Source organism: Podarcis cretensis (assembly GCF_951804945.1).
Source record: "Podarcis cretensis genome assembly, chromosome: 11".
In the NCBI taxonomy this organism is placed as follows: Eukaryota; Metazoa; Chordata; class Lepidosauria; order Squamata; family Lacertidae; genus Podarcis; species Podarcis cretensis.
Genome location: NC_137180.1, coordinates 29,779,990 through 29,804,568, shown reverse-complemented (window position 1 = coordinate 29,804,568; position 24,579 = coordinate 29,779,990). Strand labels below are relative to the sequence as shown.

Below are 24,579 nucleotides of genomic sequence, written 5' to 3'. Positions count from 1 at the left end.
CTGTTCCCATTGCTCACAAAGCTGCCAACCTTTATGGATCAAATCTTGGTCATCGGTAGCACAGGACAAACCCTATCAATCCAGTTTTAAAAACATCCATGGGGTAGGGAAGGGGTGGTGCAGTCCACAGTCCACATTGCGTTGGGGACTTTGTTTCAAATGTGTTCATTTCAAGCCTTGCCTACCCATCAATTGCTTTATACAATTCTCCTCATGGAAGGGGGGGGGGGACACAGAGAGAGACACACACACAACTTTTTGCTAGGGAGGATTTCCTCAGCAATTCTGTAGGTATGAAAATTCCATGCCTGTCATGTCAACGTTGGTGGCTGGTGTAAAATGCTGACTTGCTTGACTTCCTTCAAGTTATGATGAGTTTTCTGGAGTAGAGGAAAGGAAATTGCATTTCTCCTCCACCTTTCCCTGCCTCCACCAGCCCCACTCCCCCTCCAGCTGCCCAATATTATTCCATATGGCCTGTGAAGCTAAAATACTGAAGCACTTCAGGCTTAGATTTTCCTCAATTAATCATCACATAATCAACTAAACCTTTAATGACAGTTTAAAATGTCACTAATCTGCAAATAATAATAATAATAATAATAATAATAATAATAATAATAATCCAGGATTCAGGATTCAGGACATTTGAAGAAAGTTGTGTAACTGTGAAAGTTTATACATTTCCACAGAAGTAAGTCCCATTGAGTTTGATGCTCCCATGAAGGTGAATATTGCAGGAATGGTGAACTTGTGGTCTTCCAGATATTGTTGGGCTCAGGCTCACATCAGCCCCAGCCAGCATGGCCAATGGTCGGGGTGATGGCAATTGTAGTCCAACAACATATGGAGGGCCACAGTTTCCACAGCCCTGGAGTAGAGAATTGCATCCTAACACTGCAATTCTGTACCCACTTAAGAACATAAGAGCTTTTGAATCAGGCTAATGGCCTACCTAATCCAGCATTATGTTCTCGCAGTGGCCAACCAGATGCCTGTGGGAAACCTGTTAGGAGAACCTGAGCACAAGACCACTCCACCTTACTGCAGTGTCCAGCAACAGGTATTCAGATGCATTGCTGCCTCCAACCATGAAGGCAGATAATGGTCATCATGTCTAGTAGCCATTGATAGCCTCATCCTCCATCAATCTATCTAATCCTCTTTTGAAATCATCCAAGTTGATGGCCATCACTATCTCTTGTGGGAGTGAGTTACATTGTTTAACTATAAGAAGCCTTTTCCTTTATTTGCCTGAATTTTCCAACATTCAGCTTCATTACTACTTAGGTAAAGGTAAAGGTACCCCTGCCCGTACGGGCCAGTCGTGTCCGACTCTGGGGTTGCGCGCCCATCTCGCTTAAGAGGCCGGGGACCAGCGCTGTCCGAAGACACTTCCGGGTCACGTGGCCAGCGTGACAAGCTGCATCTGGTGAGCCAGCGCAGCGTCATTACTACTTACATGGTCATTACTACTTACATGGTAGTAAACCCTGCTGTATTCAGTAGGATGTGTGCCTGAGTTCACATACAATTATTTTGCTGAAATAATCTGCCTTTCTTTGCCAAATTTGAAGGTCTTAAAGATCATTTTCGCTTCTGGTTGCCATCCAAAGCTAGCAGATCATTTGAAATTGTACTTGATCTTCCTTCAGGAACCTCACAAGAGCACCTTCTCTGAGAGTTTGGAACAATCACTTAAAAGCCAGACAGTTAATTGATTAAAATAATTTATTAAGTTGACAGCCCCAACTCCCATTAATTTATGGGAATGGGGCTTAAATCCAGTGCTGAACATTTAATAAAATCAAACATAAGAATTTTCAACTGTACATGTAATACATATGTTTAATTTAATAGGATTACAGTTACTGTGGCTTCAGATGTGTCATTGATACAGGGGAAATGAAAAACATGCCTGGTACTTTTAATTCCTCTATATCTAACAACACTCTCTGTGAGGGACTGGCATTAAAAACCACTCAGAAACTTTAAATGGTGCAGAACACTGTCATTAAATCCTGAATGAGGCAACATGCTGGGATCTTGTGAACCCCTTACCTGCCATTTCCACTCTTGGGTTGGCTGTGGGGCCAGCCTTGAACAGCATCTGGAAGCTACAACTGATACTGGATGCTATGGCCAGATTGTTCAGATTGTTTACTGGATCTGACTACTGTGAACATATCATGACAAGGTTTTTAAAACTTTTTACTAGCACCTAGCTTTTTTCCAAAGTGCTAGCTGAGGACCACCATCTCCAACAGAAACCTGTCCATAGATTAAGATTCAGAGATCCTTCTCCAGATTTCACTTCCTCAGCATGCTTGCCTGGCACTTGGTTTGCTTCCAGATGACCTGTTTAGTAAGAACTCATCTTGATCAAGTGTTTACTGAGCATTCATTTGTATTTGACCCGGGGGGTGGGGTGGCACATGTTATATGGCTTCACATCAAGCCATTTCTATTGTATGCTTTCCAGTGCATTTCCCATCACTTTCCTTACCACAAAAAGTCCCTCCAAAATTGGAAGCCGATTATGGAAGCTCAAGTGTGCCAAATCCACTTTAACTGCTCAACCCGGTCTGCATCTGAATCTCACCTGTGAAACAGCAACAACAGTTTATTATGGAAAAGGTTGTTGTATCAATAAAGATCTCACCTTGAGCATTTTGGAGGATCAGTAAGATTAAAATGTAATATATAACCATAATAATTTGGCAGCCTGTCCAAAGTACCTTTCACTCTGCCGTTTGGACAGCAGAGTAGCATACAACTGAAATGATGGAAGACAACCCAGGTAAAGGAAGATACCTCTTTACTTTGAAACTTTCATGCAGATTATGTGGGAAACCAGCCACATGGACTACATAGTCCACACTTATTAGCTATGTGGATGAGTAAAGGCCAGTATCAGACCCTGTGCTTTGAAACAACAGGAAACAGCTGGTGTGGAGTTCTTTCAAGTCTACTGCCAGAATGAATCCAAAAATCTTGTCCCAAATACTTTTTGGCTCTTAAAAAAACATTTCCTAGTTATTATGGAACTTTGATGCCTTTAGCATAGAAGGAGGTGTGATCTGACCGCTGCAAATGTTTCTGTTTTTCGCTTGAGGGTGTTCTTCCTGCCTCCAGAGAAACAGCCTCCGTGAAAGTTTCCACAAGGCTCACAGTTCTTCTGTTGGAAAGCAACCATCAGGCATTTATTTCCTGTGACATGAGTGCCTGCACCCCACCTCCTCCTCAAGTCATTCCGTCCAGGCGACTCAGATTATGAGTTTTGACAAACCCCATAAACATGTCATTATGGGGAAGATGGGTTGTAGTCATTGCTCAGTAGTCTTTATTATTTACTACACAATGAATAGACTAGCACAAGGAAAGACTATGAGAAGATGAAAGTAAGGTTAGTTAAACATTGAATTAACGGCTCTGTGCTTTATAAGATTGATAGCATCTAAGCTTGAGTTCAAAAGAACTGTGTAAATGTTGTTCATTTACAGGTGCTGTTTGGTTGTTAGGACTGTTTTATTGTTCATAATACTGCTGTCTGTAAAGATATGAGCTTTCCACACTGAAGTTAAAAAAAATAGATTTTACGTAAGTCACAAAGTGACTTCAGGAATTGACCTCTGTAAATATTCCTGTTTATCCTCACCTATGGCTCGTATACACATTATAGCTTTGCACAGAATTTGAGCAGTCAACATGAGGGTGCATGAACTCCGCCATGCACTTAATTAGAATTCCATTCACTTTATGGAAAAATCAAAGGGCAATGACAGAGCATCGTTCTGCTACTTGTGTGTGCCTTCTGAGTTCACACAGCATTCATCTTGCTCTGGGGACTTTGATGATATATTTATATGAAAAAATAAAATCAAATATATATATCTATATATGAAGGGTTGAAAACCTATGGTCCTTCAGTTGTTGTTGGACTACAGCTTCCATCATGCCTGACAGTTGGTTATGCTGGCTATGGCTGATAGAAGATGGAGCCCAGCAACACCTAGAAGACTACAGGATCTAATGGCAGTTCATTGGCTTTGGCTGCAGTTGTTCTTGGTGGCAAGCTAAAGATATAACAAACTCTGCCTCTGTCCTTTAGCTTTTCAACAAGTGATACTCATACCACTTGAAACAAGGGAGGGAAGACTGTTTGCCATCAAGGCACAGCTGCTTCCACCTGCCATGTCCCACTCTCTTCCACCTAGGAGCCTTTATAAGGGAACAGCTGCCAAATGAACTGTGAGGGGGTTCTGGACTCTTGAGTCTAGGTGTAATGGTTGCAGGAAAGTTGCTAGCTATGTACTTCCTAGCATTAGCTATCGAGCTACATTTGGATCTTAATTGGCCTGTTGATAAGCTTTATGCTCACTTAATCTTCTTTGATATATTCTATATAAACCATCATGAGCCTGTTGCCCTCCAGATGTTTTGGACTACAACTCCCATCAGCCCCAGCCATCATGGCAATGGTCAGGGACAATGGGAACTGTAGTCCAACAACATACAGAATTACATTCCTGCTCTTGGGGGAAGCAAAGAACAAGTCTTTGCTCTTTTCTATGTGACAGCCCCTCAAGTGAGATTTCAGGGTGCAGGGACCTCAGTTGTGTTTGGATCAGTAAGCATTTTCTTGACTATGATGTAGCAGAATAGAAAAGGTACTTAGACTCCAAGCCAGACTTTTGAATTATATCTGAGACTATAGCAGTAGAGAAATAGGAATGAAATGGAAAGAAGTGTGAAAATGATGGCTGAACTGGAAACTGACCACAGGAGGGGAGCAGTTGTATCCTAAACATTAGGAGGTTTGGGGTACAACTGTTCCACCCCTGTGGTCCTAAATCCTTCAAGGAAAGACTCATCTAGATTGCAGTACAGTAGCCAGATGCTGAGAATCATTTGTTTGGAAAAGCTCAGTCATCCCTTCTATAATAAGCTTCTATATTAATGAGCCTCTTTCTATGATTCATCACAATGCCTTTCCTTATATGCCACACCCCTAAGTAGCCAGAGGAACATCCTCTCCCTCCACTGGGCATCCCCCATGCTGCGTCAAAATCTGTTCTGGGGCACTGGGGAAAAACCCAGAGCAGATTGGGGAGGTGCAGGGGGTGTGGCAGGAGGAAGGGAAGAGAAGGCTCAGTTGTATGAGCAGGGGTCATTCCATTTATGCAGTGGCATAGCTGAATGCAACCCAAAGTGTAAGAATAGTTTAAAATTCTTCTTCATCCATGATGCTCATTGGCTGGCCATAAGCCATTTTAGATATCTCCACCTGATCTACTTTATAGGTTTGTTGTGAAGAGGATATGGGGTGGGGGAAGGGCAGTGCCACTGAAACTCTCAGGCTCCTGGGAGAAAGAGGAGGATACATACAGAATAAATGAGACCCGCATGTCACTGAATCCACAGATTAACTCACCAAGGAATATTGCATGTGTAGAACTGCATCAGCCCCGGGCAGAAGAAGGTGCAATTCTGTGTAAATAGATATCCCTCAAAAGATAGATAGAGATTATATACTAACCAACAATATTAATTATAATGTGTTGGTCAGTCAGTTGGTTAAGCTAACCCAATTCAACTGAACAAACAAATGGGCCTGAGCTGGCAGCCTTTTCAAAGAGTATCTCCAGCCTCTTTTATCCTGCCTGGTCATTAGAGCTGCTGCTGGAGCTGTTTCACTAGACTTTTCAGGTTTACCTGCCAGCTTTTCTGGAGTTCACGTCAAAGCTCCCACTTCCCTTCGGTTTCACTGCTGCTATTAAAGTTTGAGCTGCACTTTGCTAAGTGTGGAGGCTTGCACTGAGCGGATCCACTGCTGATTATCATGCAAATCAGACTCCTCTGCTGGCTCCAAAGAGGCTCCCAGCTTTGCTACCCCCATTGATCCTTTCATTGTCAGAGGGATAAGGCTAACCCATCTCTTCTGACACCAGAAGCTACAAAGATAGGTTCCTGTGACAGTGATTGGTAGGAGGAAATGAATCTTTCATGTACGGCAGAAATATGGTTTGATTTAAGAAAAGAAAATAACCATATGTAATTGGGCTTCTGTCACTGTAAATTTTAATGGTAATTGTAACACTGAGGTTTCTGGAACCTTAAATTACAGCTTTCAGTGGCTTCCCACTGAATCTCTCTATTATTCTTCATAACTACTTTCTCAAAGCATGTGCACCATGACATCGATATCACAATTCACGTCTAAATTCGAAATTGACAGCAGGGCTGGATGGTGTGCCCTTGCACTGAACATCAGAGGGACAAAAAGAAAGGATGTCATTTCCTAAGATGTAGCCACCTGTTTCTCAAAGTGCTGAGCGATGAGTAATGCAGTCCTGCAGCAAATGCTTCTGGGAGCCAGTGTGCGGGACAGTTTATTCAATCAACACATTCAAATGCTAAAACTTTTCCCTGGACTCTTACTTCAGGTAGCAAGTATACAAGCATGGGTGGGTGGAGTATGGGTATTGCATGTCTGAATGTTCCACTCTTGGAGGAGGGGGGAGACTGGATGTAGAAAAGTTGCATTTCAGGGGATTGTTCTCTCTTCTCCCTGACACGCTCACTTTCTGTATGCCTGTTCACACATCCAGTGGTCCTCCATGCTCAGCTAAGAAATGGAATGAAACCATCTATTATATCACTGGTATGCTATGTAATAGGCCTCATTGATGCTGATTCTGTATACCATATTTTTTCCGTGTATAAGACTAGATTTTTTCCCTAAAAAATAATGTCAAAAATTAGGGGGCATCTTATACTCTGGGCTATCTCCCCCTATTTTCTTAAATCTGAGTCCCCAAAAATAGGGAGTATTTTATACATGGGGCGTCTTATAGATGAGAAATACAGTAATTTTGGCACTCCCAAAATATGGTGACCTTGCATATATCTGGTGCTTTCAAACTTTCAAAATTCTTTGTAGTTTACACTTTATTGATAGGTATACAATTGTGTACATTTTGCTGTGAAATACAAATGGCTGGCATGTTTCATGCTGTGTGGGGAAATCATGTATAAAGTATCAATCAGCTGCTCAGTTGAAGCAGAAAATCGCCAACTTCTTTATACAGCGACATGTGTGAAGAAGAGACAGCATGCCCATACATGTACCTGTTCCAGTATGTGAAAAAAGAAGGTAGCCTATGGGAAAATGTAATAGGCATGTTGCCCAAAAATATGGAGTTAGATGAGGAATAACTTAATTGCACATTGTTCCCATTGAAATTGGATTAAAGCTAAACATCCTATTAATTAAAATGGGAACTAAGTACAATAAATTTCATTGAGTTATATGGGGCTTACTCCCAGGCAAGCGGTTTTAGGATTGCAGCCTTGGTCTGGATCCAACCAATGGTTCTAAAAAGAGCAGAATCATTTAATTCAGACCTGAATGTACATGTTGGCTTTTATTTATTTATTTATTTATTTATTTATTTATTTATTTAAAAAACTTCCAATATACAATCAAAGCATTGTTCCATGAAGTAAATGCTCTATTTCTAGTGTCAGTTCATAACTAATTTCTTGAAAATCATGACAGGTGTGCATAGTGTGCAAAACTTTACACACAAGTACAAATATGTAATGAAGTGTGGGAGAGGGCATAAGGGATATACCACTCGTCACATTCAGGATCGGATGACCTACTTTATCTCAGCATGTTGACGGTATGCTACTTTCATCAAGACTCTGATCCCAGAGAGTACCTGGCAATTTCAGGTAGCCCTGAATGGGTGAGAGCCAATTATCTGACTGGAGTAATAGAGGTTCTCTTTTAAACAATTAATTATGGGATTGGAAGGTGCATGACAGATACCCATCCCTTGAACTCCTGTTATGGCTTTGCACATGTACAACATTTGCAGCACTGCCACACTCTTAATCTTTTAACAGAAATGCATTTCTACTTTTTATGCCGGTGCAGAAACTTTGCAATGGAAACAAAGTTCAAAACAACACAGATTGAAACCTGTAGTAGGTGAAATGAGCTGATGGTGTGATATTAGAAATCCATGAACTAACCATTTTCTCTTTATTAAATCAGATTTTGCAGTATTTGCTGAAAGCAAGAAACACTGAATTATATTTAAATAATCATTCCATAAATACTGCGTGTTTTCACAGCAGTCACAAACTCTGGAATTTATGTGCTAATTACAGACCCCAAATCATCTCTATCCAGATTTGCAATTAAAACTGAAATATTTTCATATAATACAATTCCAGAGTTCGTAACAACATCAATGAGATGTACCAGTTATTATTTGCTTAGTACAGTCAAACATTTTCTGTTTTCCAAAACCATTGTTTCACTTTTTCTGTCCTTGGGCCTGCTGTTTTTACAGCTGGGAGTGGTTAGGATTTAGTGGCGATGTAATTTTGAAGGGCAAAAAAAAACAAGAACGAAATATTCTTACATGGCAATTCACATGTGGTAGAAATCAGTAGAAACCAATGATAACCAGAAGATGCACAGATTATTATTTTTTTAAAAAATCCCCACATAGCATTGACTTCTTAATATAATATTGCGGGCTGTTTTTTAAAAAATAAAATCCCACATATTTTTAGAAGTATAGGCTGACAGTAAAGAAGAGCTAGAATGCAAATTTAGGGAGAATGTTGAATAATTCAGTAGCTTGTTATGTGATTAGATCTGATTGGTTCCCTACTAAGATATTGCCCATAAAAATGATTTCCCATGGTAGCATTGGTCTCAGGATAGGAAGAGGATGGGGGGTTTATGATGTCCATTAAATGGGAGAACAAGGCTTACTTGAGCTAATAATATCATGGTTGCACAGAGTGATTGATGGTCTTTAAAAAGGCCCAGATTGGTTTCATCTTTCTTCAGATTTTATCACTGACTTGTTCTTAGTCATGTGCAATCACTAAGGCCAAGAGAGGTAACAAGTGTTTGATGTATGATACTTGCGCCACTTTTGTCAGAACTGCATTTATTCTTACACTGTACTCCTATAGAGAGAGATTCCACAGAAAATGGAAACATGAATCTGGACATAGGTGGAGGTGGTCAACGTCCCCCAAAATTGATCAAACATTAACAACTTTTTTCTCCTTTCAGTGCAGCTGCTTTTGATATAAATTAAATGAACTGAGTGTATGAAGCCATCTATATGTACCTCTTTTCAGCCTACTTAGGCCTCTTTGAAAGAGCTTATCAGATTCCGTTCATTCCTATCTTTTGCAATTTGCAAAGGAGCACCAAATTCCCTTTATGATGTTGTTGTTGTTTTTAAAGAGTGAACTATAACATGGACAGAATTTAATTTATCAGGCAGAAGCATGTAGGCAAGCATGTTTATCAGCATCTCATATACTACGCCCCCAGATGGATATCTTAATCTGTTACTTCCGGGTTGGCGCCTCCGGCAATGGCTGAGCTCCTCCGATTGGGAGGAACTTACTCCGTGAAAAACAGGGTCTGACCGCCACGGCGAAGGTGGAGACCCATTGAAATCACAAGCGGGAGAAGCTTGTGAACCTGGGATTCGGCTGGCACCTTTTGCGCCTCCCCTACTGTTTTGGGGATCCGGAGCGACGTGGGATGAGTGGCGCGGTGCTTTGAATCGACTGCTTCTTTCACAGAGTAAAGCCGCATTGCTGAGAGCGCTGACTTTTTCCTGTGGACAATTGGATTTTAAACAACTACCCATGAGTAGAACGGAAAATTGGATCTTTAAGTACCTTAATTTGGCGCCGAAGTGGGAAGGTCATAAACAGAAAGTCCACCTTCCGCTTTTGTAAATAGACTGAAGCAAAGACATTACAAGCTAAAGTCTTTGAAAGCTTTTGACAAAGGATTAAATCTCCATCGGTTAAAAATACAAAACCCCCCTTGGAAGCAGGTGAAGAGGGGGCAAATTTTGAACTTAGTAAGCCTGCAGGAGTGAGGGGAAAATCAAATTACACAGCTCTGAACCTGGGAACGGGCTGCCAGATGACATTTGGGGAAAGTTTATTGACAAAACGGATTTGACAGCTAGCTAAAATAAGAGTAAGATACTGTTTCCATTGTCCTCTTCTGCATTTAAAATGGAGGAAAAAGTAACTGAAAATCGAAACTATGTTTATTGCTTGAGTTGTGCTTGAAAGAACTGATACAAGTGGAGACTGTTTCCCTCTAGAGGGAGCCTTTGAAATTGTTATAGGAGTGTAACTGGGAGGTCTCCAGCTGCAAGATAAGGATTCTGAGAACCAGAGATTGACCTTGGACCATTCAAAATGTTGATAGGAGAAGCTATTGTGACTGCATTATGTAAGATAAACTATTTGCTAGAAGAGCTTCATAAAAAGACGGATGACATGACTTTTAAAATTGATAATTTGGAACAGAAAGTGACTAATTTGAGACAAAAAGTGAGCACCAACACAGAAATAATTCAGGACCTGGCACAGGAACCTACTTTGGCAGAACAAATGGTGGAGGAAAAGGAGAAAGTGGGATCCTTAGTTCTACAGAAGCAAATTGAGGACTATAAATTGAGGCCTTTTATGATTGAATCTAGAAAAGGCCAGATTTTGAGGACTGGATCCCGGCTTGGACTGAAGAAGGAAAGTTGGAAAGATCCCTCTATCCAGGGATTAATTGACTTTTGGGACATGGACTTGGATTTGGAGGAGATTGAAGTTTTGGGGGCCTTTGGATTTGGAGGAATCTTGAAATACGTCCTGAAACACTGTATAGACCCTAGCTTCAACTATGGAAATTTGGCTGAACTGTCCAGAAGGAATAAAAGTACTGTTAGGATGGAGTTCTCTCGAGATTTGCTCTCTAGCATTAAAGAATATGAAGAAGATCTGCAGAAGGGGCCTGGAAAAGAGTTAAGGGCCTCGGACATAAGATCTCCAGGTTGATGGACTATATGGAATTGACGGAAAGGACTGGCAGAATCCGAAACCAGGGAGAGGAGTTGATGGAAGAAGATTGGAAAATTTAAAGTTTATATATAGAAATATCACAAAATTAATGAGTGATAGAAAAATGTTGGGTTGATATTTTATGGATTTAGCAGAAATGTTATAAGGAGTTAAGCATATATAAGTATTTTAGTTTTAATGTTAAAATAAGGGTAAAAAAAATATGTTATTTATAATATGATAGAGAATAGAGAAAGATGGAAAGGATTTGCTGAAATAACTAGTAGAAGTGGAATACAAAAAGGGAGGTGAGAGGAGGTCGAGGAAACAAGGGAATGAAAGAAAGAGTATCGAAAAGGGGGGGTGTATTTTTTTTTCTTAAATAGTTTTTGTTTTGTTTTATTTAGGGTTAGGGTTAGGGAGTAGGTTTGGTTTAGTTTAGTTTAATGTGTTTAGTCTAATGGGTTTTAGTTGTGTTTTGTATTGTTTATATATTGTATTGTATTGTCTTTTTTTACTTCTTCTCTCTTTTATTTTTTCTCTTCTGTCTTTTTTTCTTTTTAAAAGTAATAAATATTATTTTTTTAAAAAATCTGTTACTGGAAACATTCATGGTAGACGGTGTATGCATGAACCACAAAATGTTGGGTGGGGGCTCTGATGGAAAGCGAGGGAGTGTGAGAAAGAGTCCTAAAAGGTTCACAAAATAGCTTTGTGCTATGTGAATAGCTTTCATTCTGAGATCCTTCAGTCATCCCTCTTTGTTCTACTGAGAAGACAAAGTGCCAAACCAATAGAATGTCAGATATCTATGACTTGCTTTGACCCAGTTTCAATCTTGCATCCTGGCATGTTCATGCATGTGTTATCATAGATGTACATGCAACATTTGGTACTATACATATGTGCACATGGACAAAGTGTGTGTCCACATTAATTGGCACATAGGTCCCCTCCCTCGTGTTGATTTTATCCCGTGTAGAGTTGAATGGCTTTCTGTTTTGACAATTTGAACACTGTCTCAAGATTGTTTAGCAAAATCAAGAGCAGTTCTTGGCAATTAATTTCTGCAGTCAATAGTATTCTCAAACTGGGCAACTCCCCTTGGAACTGGGAGCCACAACAGAAAAAGCCTGTGCAAGGGAAAGAGCAAGACAATTCATTAGACAATTCTGCAGCAGCTCAAAGTGGCGGGGGGATGTCAGCCCCTGCTCCTGTGCTTCAATACTAATGAGAGTCATTGCATATTCATAACCCTAAATACAGTCAGCTTCTTATAAAAACTTTTGTCATTGAGGCTTCGCGGCAAGAGCAAAGCATTGCACTCTTCGTGTCCTGGCACTTCCGCCAAGAGAGTGCAAGAGCAAGATTGATTGTTTTGCAACGCAGCTTGACAGGGAACTAAGAGATACTGCCCCAAGGGTCCTGAAACTAAGCTTAGTTTGATTACAAGGCTCCAAGTAATCAAAGAAACAAAAGAGGGGGGGAGTGGATTTTTTTTTTTTAAGATAAAGGAAGGCTCTAAAGATATAGCTTTCCTTATTGAGTGTTCAGAGTAATTATCTGCTAGCAGTTTAAAACAGTTCATATCAATTTTTATCACAGAGAAAGAACAGCAGTGATCTCCAGCAAACTTGTTCCCATGTTGTAGGAACACCGCAGCATGTCTTAATAGATACAAATCTCTAAAACCATATGAAGCTTCCCGTCAATATCAATAGCAAAGATTAGGGAACTCAACCTGTCAGATATTAAAATCACTTCTGCCAAGCACTGGGCTGCCCAGAATTCATTCACTCTTTGCAGGTTGCTTTTCCTTTGTTGTCAATGTCTTCCTTCTGTGTGGTGCATCCTTATTAATATATTTATTAAATTTGCTTACCTGTCTTCCAATAAAATCCTGAGGGTACACACAAGCATGCATACACACACACACACACACCATTGCTAACCTCTGACCCCACAATACCTGTCTGGCGGGGTAGCTATCAGCATCCCCTGGAGTCAAAGAAGGAAAGCGCCTCTTTCAGCACCCACTTTGAAAAAAGGCCTTGAGCATTTTCTCACTCATAATGATGTCTTCAGCTGGAATGCCAGCACATTTCCACATCTCCTTGACAGGCGAACAGACTAGAAGATATACATAAAATTAAAATAGAATGGAATGGGATGGAATGTTAAAAGAAAGGTTTGCACTTCTGATTACATTCAGGCTTGTTGTAATTTTGTATTTAAAAAAGGCAGTTTCCAAATGGATCTGCTAATACATGCATAAGCTCTCTGTTGCTCAATAAAATGTCATAAAATATTAGTGGGAGGGGGATCTGAAATGTTAAACATCTTAGTCATATTTATACAGACTCAAAAAATAGAGGAATCCTGTAGTTATGATTGATTGAGGTAACTGATTAGCCGCAGATATTATAAGTGTTGAGACTAAATTATCAGCCGTATCAGTCTGGTTGCAGTAAAACATGAAAACATTGACTTTTGTCTAGTTAGAGAAATTTATTTTTCCCTGAATGACAATCCTTTAAGTAGAAACCAGGCAGTCTGCCAGCTCTCCATGTCATACACTGAAGTTTGCAAAGGCAGGCTGTATTTTCAGCTGTTTGTCTGAGCTCAATGAGCAGTGCTCAGGACTTTTACAGTTTCACAATAAACATATCTCTGCAGATACTGCTTCAAGCTTCCTTAAGCTGTGTGAAGGACAGTCTCTACACCTTTGGGATAAATGAAATTTTAAATTGAATGGTAACGATAGCCTACATGGAGTTAAGTCTTTGGTGAAATATTTCTTTTAAAAGAAACAGTAAGCCACTTTAGAGCACAGCTTCCGGTGGAAGCTCAATTAATATGTTTAACAAGATTGAAGTAAATGTCCACCGTAACTGTCAGCAGTATGGCAGTTTTCAAAAACAGCTTTTGCTCCCATAATTTTCTTTTAAGATCAGCCACCATCACTTCCTGCCACAATGAGGAGTATAAAACCCAGGACCAGACCCAAATATGTTTAAAATATAACTTGCCAAAATATGATCTGCCCAGCATTGAACTTGGAGGTCTCTGAAACTTCCTCCTTTAAAAAGTATGGCCAGGGCTGTTGAATCTGATTATCTCTTGGATATTCACTCTTACTGCAAGATACAGATGGGATGAATCGCTCTCTCTCTCTCTCTCATGCCCCCAGTTGGCACATTGTGAAGACATCTGGTAATTTTCCCCCAAAGTCATGATTTGGTAGTAGAAGGGTTTGTTTCGATGAAAAAAAAAAGCAATATCAACTTTAGCTGCAAATTTATGGAATGCTTGTAGATCACAGGTATTATTCCCTTTATTACAATAAGTTTAAAAAAAACCCTACTGACAAAATGTGTAGTGTTCAAACTTTGTATCTTATTAGTAAATTTAAGAGCAGGGGAATGTGGTATAACCATATGAATTAATGTGTGATTAAAGCTAACCACATAAAATAAAAGGAATCCAATATGAATCCTATTTTCTGTTCTGACTAATATAAAGGAAAATACTTGGTTTGGTTCAAGACCATGTTCAGTTGCAAGCTTTTTCTCTGAATTTCACAAGGGGATTCATGACATTATTAATGAAAGCAGTCTGAAACACAGGAAGTTTCTAGACAAGTAATATCGGTCTCACTTAAAGCCACAAAAGAGGAAACCCAAAGGGAGGTCAGAATGCCAGGGTGGCATGCTGTCTTCAACTTCTGTTCTTGTGTCTATTTTCCTAAAAACTTATTAGAGGTTGTGGTTTTTTTAAAAAAACCCAATCCTGTTCTTTAAAAGCTGAGGACGATTTCCTAAATTGTATATTAATAACAGTCTTTCATCTCATCAATGTTTTGTTAACCATGAATGGAAATCTAAAAGTGCAAATTAGCATTGGAAAGGAAAAGTTGGAAAGCCATACAAGCTACCAGAAAAGATATGTTAGGATGCCATATAGCTTTGGAACCTAAGGTGCTCCTACTTTGTTATGTAAAAGGCATTTTCTCAGAAAATGATCTAGAAGTGATAACTGGTGCTAAGCTCTTAGCTATGACAGCTAAATGGAACTTCTATGTTCAGAGGCAATATGTCTCGAAATAACCACCACTAAGATTCAGACAAAAAAAGTGAGAGTGGTACCTTCATATCCTGCTTTTGGGTTTCCAAGAAATTTCTGCTTGGCCACCATGATGAGCAGGATGCTGCTGGACTAGATGGTCCTTTGGTTTTGATCTAGAAGGGCTCTTCTCTGTTTATGATGAATCAATGAGAATCTTCTTTTGCAGTTATTTAATTTTTATCACAGTATTCCAAATCCAGAATTCCTTTCCAGAAGAAATAATCTTCTGCCCATTCTAGCTAGCACTCTCTCATCTTCTCCCTCCTCTCCCTAAGGTGAATAAGGAAAGAGAATAAACAAGCAGGTGACATCAGTTCTAAATTTAAAAGAATGACTGATGGTTCAAAACATAGCAGCCATTGTGTGGTCTTGGGCTAGGGATTTTGGGGGGTTGTTGTTTCAAAGAGATGCTCATTACATGGAAAAGCCCAGGCATAGCAGTTAATGATTTTGTCCTTAGGAGTGGATATAACCACTTCCTTTAAAAAAAATACCTAACATTTTGAAAACTGATTTTTGTTCTTGTACTCAAGTAGCTTATGGTTCCAACTAGAAAAAGTCAGTTTTTCTAAGCCTCAAACACACAGCCTGTATAAATATGTAAATGCCAGCTAAATTAAATTTGTTTATGATCTAATTTGCAACACTTCCTATACTGAGATACATTGTGTCATATTTATATAAGAATCTACCAAATGTTCAATATTTATATAAGAATCAGTGGATTAAAACAGCATGATTGTGTACATATATCTATCTGTTTTGCAATGGGTTCAACAGGCAGGCACACATGGCCGCTGAAGTCATTTTTCTGCCCCCATTCCATATAAGAACTAAACAAACTACATGGGTAATTGAATGATACCAGGAATTAAATGGTGCCAGCCTTGGTGCTGGCATAGTTTATTTCCCTCCTGGTTTTTTTCCAATGGGGGGGGGAGGAATAATAATGAGAAAAGGATGGAAAAGCACACAATTACTTGTCCACCCTCACTTCCACCCTGACAGCAAGAGCCTGACAGAGTATTGGAGGAGGCTGTTTAATCCCCAGTTCTGACCTCGCCCCAAAAGCTGTAATATATTGCATGATTTCCATTTTTGTATGTGTGCCATACACTTAGGTTTCTCCCTCTGAAAATGCTGGTGAACATTTTCGGATATTAACCTGGAGAAAAAAATCAGGAGATTATGTAGGCCACATCTGCATGTTTTGCATAGCATGGATATTCCACACTGTCAGTTCAGGGGATGTTCTGGGTATTCAAAGCTATCAACAAAGGCTTCTGATGAAGTCACAGAAGCATGATCCCTGCTTAGACAACATATCCCTGTTGACCCAACATCAACAGAGAGAGCAGAATTGCACGTGCTCTCTTCCCCATGGATACTCAGCACAAGTTGAGTTGTGTACAAGTCTGTCCATGTACAAGTTGTATGCATGTTGACTCTGTTCAAAAGTGATGGTAAATGCACTAAGGGGCAGCCCCCATAAGCACAATTCAGTTCTGCCCCACTAAACAATGTTTGAACTGGGCTATGGATTTGTGAATAATTTAAACATGTTAAAGAAGGAGGATGCTTCAAGAGAAACTGGAATTCTAATATACACTATAGCTGGTGCTTTTTTTTTCTGGGGGAATGTATACCCCTAAACATTTTGTGAATCTAAGTTTGGCCGCATTGAGAGGGGCAGTATTTCAATATGAGTAGGAAAATGAGGCTACCCCTAAACATTTTTTTTAGAAATAAAGCACTGACCACGGCCAATTATTATTGTCCATCTGACTATACATATATCTGGAAAGAGGTTGGGAAGCTCTCACTTTGCCCAGGTATGAAAACAATCGTCAGAACTGGCTCCTATGACAGATGTGCAGACTAACTATACTATTTCAAATAGACTAGGATATTTTTGTCTGAACAGAGCTGGATACAATACGCCTCAGATCTGCAAATTGTTCATAAACTCTCCAGTAATTTCATCCCATGGATAGCAAGTACTTGTGCTTATGGAGAAACACAACCAAAATAAACCAACATAGACTCTTTATGAGGTGCTGAGCCTTCCTCCCCATAAAGGTTGTATACATTAAATGCACAAATGTCCAACAACTGTAATAGTAGAAGGGAGGGAAATCAGTTTTGCTTTTCTACTTCTTTTTCACTTACTTGGTATTAACTTAATGGTATGTGACACTCCTATCAGTGCAGCGCAATAAAAATGAAATGGTGCCCAATGTGCATAGACACCATGAAAATCTCAATGACAACAGCGACAACAAAAATTATATGTCCTCTTTCCTTTCCTTTCCTTTGCTCTTTGTATTTACTTGAGAATATGAGGGTTGGCTCTCAGCACACCACAATAAAAGTAAAACTGGTGGTCAAAGTGCCAAGAAAGAAAGGCAAATAAAACCCTGCTGTTTTGCATCATGCAAGGAGATGCAATTCTGATCACAGAATATCACTTATGAGAAGTGAGAACAGCTAAAATCTTCACTGCTAGTTATTTTAAAACCACTATTCAAGCATTAAAAACCAGGTTTTAAAAGAGGGTTTTCATACACTACACTCTTATTGTGTTTATACTTTTAACAAAATGAATGTTTTTACTTAAATGTTTACAGCGAAATTTATCATAAAAATAAAATATACAATCATTTTATAGGATAATAGGCAAGCAGACATCTGCATGCAACATTTCCCTCATTAGATGTTATCATGTTAGTTTATTTTTATGACGTTGCTGCAAAATACAATGTGCTGATTTGTAACCTCCTTAAAATATATGTTTTGAAATCTTTAAACTGTGTTTGGGGGGATTGTTTCATTGTTTTACAATGAGTAGTAAGAATCCTGAGGATTAATTATACCAAGACCATCATGTGAACCAAAAGTCCTATATGTGTTACACCAGCTCTTCTCAGATCCCAGCTGCAATTTCAAAAGTGCAATAAGAGCTGCAAATATATTAAGTATACATGTGTAGATGTGAGAACTATTGGTCCGATATAGGCTGCCATAGATAGCAACAGCTGCAATCAGATACAGCTTCAAGTATGCTTACTCCCAGTGGGCAGAAGACCATTTAACTGAACTGTGGCCAATGTATGCAAATAGTCCTCCTTTTTATTCAAATCACTGTACAAAGCATAGGTGCCATCAGTTCTTTGACATGCTGGGCAAGCACCATGAACTGACATCAATAGCATGTTTGAAACGGTGCAATGGGGTGAGGTACTAGGCATCACCTGCTCATACCTAAAGTTTGTATTACTTCTGTGTGCCCCAACATTCCTGTAGCAGGGGGCAAAATGACCACAGAGGTGGAATTAGGGGAGCACAACCAGTTCGGCTGCACTGGGCATGGAGCCTTGAGGGTGTCACAACTATGCTTTAGAATGGAACATGAGAGGTGGGGGCACTAAATTTTGGCATTGCATAGGGCACTACTGAAATTTGAGACCCCAAGGTGTGCCACTGATGACCAGGAGAGCAAGGAAGTTATTGGCAAATTTTAGATTTAGCATCTACAGATTGCACATCACATGCTTCCAGTGTGCCAAATCAAAGTGTCTCAATTGTTTTCCTAACAGAACTATTGTTGCTGGTGATGCAAAAAAGGAAATCGCTTATCAATGACTCTTGAAAGGTGCCCCCAAACAGCAGCATGACACTTGCTATTAACATTAGGAAAATCTAGCTCTAGAGATTAGTTATACCTGCTGGAAATTATTTAGCTAAAACTGGTGCTTTCCTTTGAGTTTTCCATGCAAAAAGAGTGATAAAAGGGATCCTTTAACGCTTTCAGACATGTTCCTCATAACAAAGGTGACAGGAATGCAAAACTGATATCTGAATTTGAATTAAGGCCTTCTACGAATCTACGAATCTATGATTCTAGCACACACTTACCAGATCATCTGAAATTGGGCTACAGTCCTATATCATGCTGTGTTGGTGACACAGCTTTTTGGCATTCTGCTGCTAGATGCAACTCCAGGACTAGCACTAGCCCAGCAACAATGATTAATACTGCTATTCTTACAAATTGTTCTGTAGTAGAATTCCCAACCAAACCCAGCAGTGTTGCATGAGAATAATTAAGGGTACAATGCAGATGCAAGTGGAGACGTGTCAAGACTCACCAACAGCATTTCTATACAACATTCTCACAGACATTTGGCTACCATAATGACACTAATTCCAGTGCAATCTTGAATTTAATGCTTTCTTTCTAGCAAATGCCATAGAGTGTATGGTGCAATGGCCACACTGTCATATTTGCCAGGCATATTTGCACACATATATCCAAATCATATTTACATGATCAGCCTGCTCCAAGAGCACTGTCAAGTGGATTTCTTGATCCAGGAATGAAAGGAAGATCCAGCTTTACAAAGTACGATTTGCATAAGGTAGTCAAGTCTTGCGGTTTATTGTCTATTTGGTCACATAATGTCATGCTTCCTACAACTACTCTTGGAAATTGTTAAATGTCAGTTGCACTACCATATAAACTTTCATGGCAGTATTCCCACTGAGCTTAGGAAACCTATTTCCAATAATTTTGCATAGGACTGGGCTGCAAGTTACCAATATTAATTCTAAAACACACTGAACATTAAGGGAGTAATTAAAGATCAGGTAATCATTAACAAAATTGGACTGGAATTAATATGAGCAAAAATTCAAGGAGTTGTCCATGAGTGTAACCATCATTGTGCAATGCAAACATCTGTATTTGCAGTACTGACATACCATAAATCAAAGCGTTAGAAGAGTTACTGATCAGCATGAAAGAATTCCCATTAAAGCTACATATGTTGCTGGAATGCTGTCAAACCACTCTCAAAATGCATGGCAACATACCAGATTGTTAGGCCAGAGGTGTCTTAAAAACCTGTCTCTGAACTGGACAATCTGCATGAAGTCCTGGTTCAGAAAGTACTTTTCTGCTTTATTGGCTATGATTCAGAGTGGAATGAATCCCTCAAGCCACCATTTCTTTCATCTGGGTTTGGTCAAACTATTACACTTCTAAGCTCCAGGTGCCAAAATATGAATATATATCTGAGAAATTCCTTCTTTTTTCTCTGCAAAACTTTAAATCCAGCAACAAAGGAATTTAATGGGGAAGTTACTTCCTCTCTGAAGAGAATTCCACCCCAGCTTTCTGCAGCTCTGCTGTTTGGATAAAAATGATTGGAAATCATCACTCCAGTCATTTAAATAATCTGTTAAAAAGCTATTAGGTTTCCCTAATGCCTAGTCATTTTTAAATGGCTCTCAATTTGATTCATGAACAATACACGGCCAGTACATGATTCATGTGACCAATCACTTAGCAAAAATGCAATTTTTATTAAGAGCCTCTTCAGGAAACTGATATCATATGGGGGTGAAATCCATTGCATCTTGTAGCATTTCAACACAATTTTTCAAATGGTTATGCCTCAAGGGTCAACTTTTCATGAACCAAAGTTGGCAGAAAAGTTAGAATTGGTAGAGAAGATCAAGGAGCCCAAAGGAGAGGGAAGATGTGGCGCAGATAATTGTGAAAATTGTGCTCCAGTTCAAGTGCAATTGAAGCTTTGTAAAGACATTGAGCTATCAGTGCATCTCAAATTTTATTGTAATCAGAGCTCATTGCGCAGTCATTAGAGGTGTGTACAAATGTAAATGGCAGTGGCTACTTAGTTATGAATACATGGAAACGTTCAATGAGACAAATGCATTCTAGCCCTGCTATTGAGACAGCATGTGTTCACTTAATCAATATGATAAATAGGAGTTGCTAGATTGACCATGTACTCATAACAATTACATAAAAGTACATATTTGCAAATATGTGCAAAGGTGTGGAATTAGCTTGCATTTACCTTAGGGATTCAGGGAACACAAGACAACTGGGAGCTAAACTGGTTAAGAAAATGAGCTGTGGTGGCCCTGATTCAAATCTCATCTCTTCAATAAGCTTTCTGGCTGGTCACAGGCAAGCAAAGGCATACCTACGGGTTGATTGGGTTGGCCCCCTGCCAAGGGGGCAGGCCTGTGGGGGCACAAAAATCACACCTCTCCACTTTGGCTCAGAGTGGCTAGGAACCCACCTGTCCATCTGCGCACTCCCTGAGCTGCTCCTCCACTGTTCTGGGCAGCCAGGCGAAGGGACAGGGAAGGAAATACATCTCCTTTTCAAGGGTACAGTGGGTGGAGAGTGCTGATACAGCTGCTTGCCAAGGATGCAAGGGAGCCTAGGTACACCTTTATTAAGACAAGCCATATTTGTCAATTCCCAGTACATATCTAACATAAGAATAAAAGGTACATGTCTAAGTTGTTGGAAGGATAACTAAATTAATGTTTGTGAAACTCCAAACACTTCAGGACAGTGCTATATGAAAACTTTATTACTAAAATGTTGGGCTGGGTACATCTGCACAAAGTTTTAGCGGACCAAAGTTTACCCAACAACTGCTGCCTCTGTGTTCTGAGTGCTAGACTGAAATTGATCTCAGGCACCTGGTGCTTAATTCAAAGTGGAGTTTCCTCTTGCAGCACCCTGGAATAAGTATCTGTGGGGGTTGGGAATGGTTCTTCTCCACATTTCACAAAACAATCATGGAGATTTGTTAGTTACTTTTCAAAATCACTAATATGGTTAAAGAAACGTTGCATATTTAAGGATTACAGCTAAGGCATAAGAGATATTGAATCATGCAATTCAGTGTGTTAGATCTGCTTATAGAAACATTTTAATTTATCTTAAAGCATTTAAGATTCTAAGTAAAGGTTTATGATGCTTCATTATAAAATGTAAAAGTGATATGGAAAACAATGCACTAAAATCCTAAACATGTTAGGAATAAACCCTTCACTTCCCTTACCTAGAAGTAAGCCACATTTAACTCAATAAGGCTTATTTCTGAGTAGACATGTATAGGATTGTGGCTGTTAATGCAGTTATGGCAACAGTCCTAAGAATATTTACCTGAAAATGTCTCATTGTGTTTAGATGGATGCTATGTATACATACTTAGAGTGGGAATGTGTGTTGTGCCATCCTTCATACAGAACAGAAAGCAACACATAGCAATATTAAGTAGAAGTGATCTCTTGAAATTTGTTGGTTCAGTAGAATTCATTTTATGCACTTTAAGAGGCTACTAAGCAAAAGTTTAATCACGTCATGTAAACTCATATTTTGAGGAAATCAGTATTTGCACTTCACAGAAACTATTACATAAAAGTCAATTCTATACCAAAATGCTTGGTCACTTGAAAAAATGCAACATGCTTAGCAACCTGATCAATGGTTCATTTAGACTTTTTACATTGTGAATACCCCAGTTACTGACTTAGTAAAGAATGATTCATAGTCCATAAATGTTAAGCACTCAAACATGCGTACAAAAGACTTGGATATTATCATAGACTCTTTCTTGGTAAATGATACTGGTGTTATTGTTCAGTTAATCGGTCCCATAATATGTTAAACAATGTACCAAGATACATACAATATCTTACAAGGTAATCCTCTTTGGAATCCACAGTTCAGCTAATAAGTATTCCTCTCTCTAATCTCTCTAATCCTTAGTTGATATAGGTCAGGAAAACATTAAAACTAAGCTTCATTTGATAAAACTAAGTGTGGATTTCTTGTTAATTCTTTCTGCATTTTTTGTTATTTTATTTTGAGAACAATGTCAAAGTTTGGGATTTTTAACTTCCATTCATTTCAACGGGAAAGACTGAAGCTGTAATCCTATACCTACTTCCCTGCAACACCATCTTCAGTTACATATGCATAAACCCCCAGGTTTCAAAGGAACACGGCATCAATTTATAAGGATTTTCCATCTGCATAACAGCAATAGTTGTTAAACTTCTGCATGCAATCTGGTTTGGGACAAGTTATTTGAAGGACTACCTGCAACTACAGCCTTAGGCTCTGTTCACAGGTCTGCCAGCAAGATCAATTAGATAGATGGGCACAAGACCTTTTTTTTTTTTTTTAGTGATGTCCCTCTGCTTGTGGAAGTCCCTCCCAAATTTGGGAGGAGTTCAGTGTTGTGCTCCACCAGTGCAAGCATTTCTGTTTGCCCATTAGAACAATCTTCCCTCTCCTCCCCACATGTACGGTTCTGGTAGGGTTGCCATATTTCAAAAAGTAAAACCCAAAGTTGATTGACTTGCCTTCGATCCAGGGACAAAGTGCCGACTTTCGGGGATGTGTGGCTGGGGGTTGTCTTTCTTTCTTTCTTTCTTTCTTTCTTTCTTTCTTTCTTTCTTTCTTTCTTTCTTTCTTTTCTCTCTCTCTCTCTCTCTCTCTCTCTCATACGGGCAAGAGTGCAGGGGGATGAGATGGGGAAAACCTCATTGCATTAATGGAAGACATTGTGTGGGTTTCTGCTAGTGACACCAGTTACCTGAATCTGGCCCACAGTGCCCTCCAGATGTTTTGGACCAGGGATATGTTTCAGCCAGAACTCAGTTCCAGAACCTGTCAGGTGGGCGCCATTGCCATTATAAGAGAAAGAGGGAGGCATTCATGGTGAGTTCAGGTGGGTGCCTCTTTTTCTAGAAAAATAACACTGTTTTGAACTATAGCACCCATCAGCTCCCGCCAGCATGGCCAAAGGTCACGAATGGTAGAAGCTGTAGTCACCAACATCTGGAGGGCAGCACATTGGCTACCCCTGCTAGAAACTATTTCAGACAGCTGTTTTAGTGAGTGGCGCTGTGGGTTAAACCACTGAGCCTCTTGGGCTTGCCGATCAGAAGGTTGGCAGTTCGAATCCCCGCGATGGGGTGAGCTCCCGTTGCTCGGTCCCTGCTCCTGCCAACCTAGCAGTTCGAAAGCATGCAGTGCAAGTAGATAAATAGGTACCGCTCTAGCGGGAAGGTAAACACTGTTTCCGTGCGTTGCTCTGGTTCGACAGAAGCAACTTAGTCATGCTGGCCACATGACCTGGAAGCTGTACGTCGGCTCCCTCGGCCAATAAAGCGAGATGAGCATGCAACCCCAGAGTTGGTCACGACTGGACCTAATGGTCAGGGGTCCCTTTACCTTTATATAATGTTTTAAATCATGTAAGAGAGTCACCCTTGGAGAACATGACCTGAGAGGTAGCATATATATCTTGGAAATAAATGAATATAATGCAGTTATTGTGGATATGTGTGCATCTTCCCAAAAGAAGGTGCTGGGTGTGTTTCTCTACTTGATTGGGGTTCAATTTACTGCTTCGCTGCTTGGACAATTTCACATGCCTTAGGCTGTTTGAACTCATTTATATGAGCAGACATAGTCAGTATAAATATGAACGTGAACATCTTCTATCTCACACAGTCATGCATTTCCATAGTAAGATAGAGCCTTATATTTGGAATAGTCTTTGTTTAAAGCCTTCTGACTTTATTTTATTCTTTCTCCCCTGCTCCAGAAAGGAAAAAAAAAGGAGGGGGGAAGCCCAGTTATAATGGAAGCTTCAATTTATGCTTTATGAACAATGCCAGCATCATCATTTTAATGTTGTCCATATGGGCTTC

At 39.7% G+C, this 24,579-nt stretch overlaps 1 long non-coding RNA gene across 1 annotated transcript; it reads right to left on the bottom strand.

Moving 5' to 3' along the window:
• Positions 1 to 1,713: 1,713 nt before the first annotated feature.
• On the bottom strand, positions 1,714 to 23,382 carry LOC307226861. Its single transcript, XR_013843610.1, has 6 exons — positions 23,224 to 23,382; positions 21,138 to 21,291; positions 15,048 to 15,297; positions 14,035 to 14,192; positions 12,872 to 13,032; positions 1,714 to 3,178 (listed from the first exon to the last, which is right to left on the bottom strand). It is a non-coding gene; the product is annotated as an uncharacterized lncRNA (long non-coding RNA).
• Between the last annotated feature and the right edge of the window lie 1,197 nt (positions 23,383 to 24,579).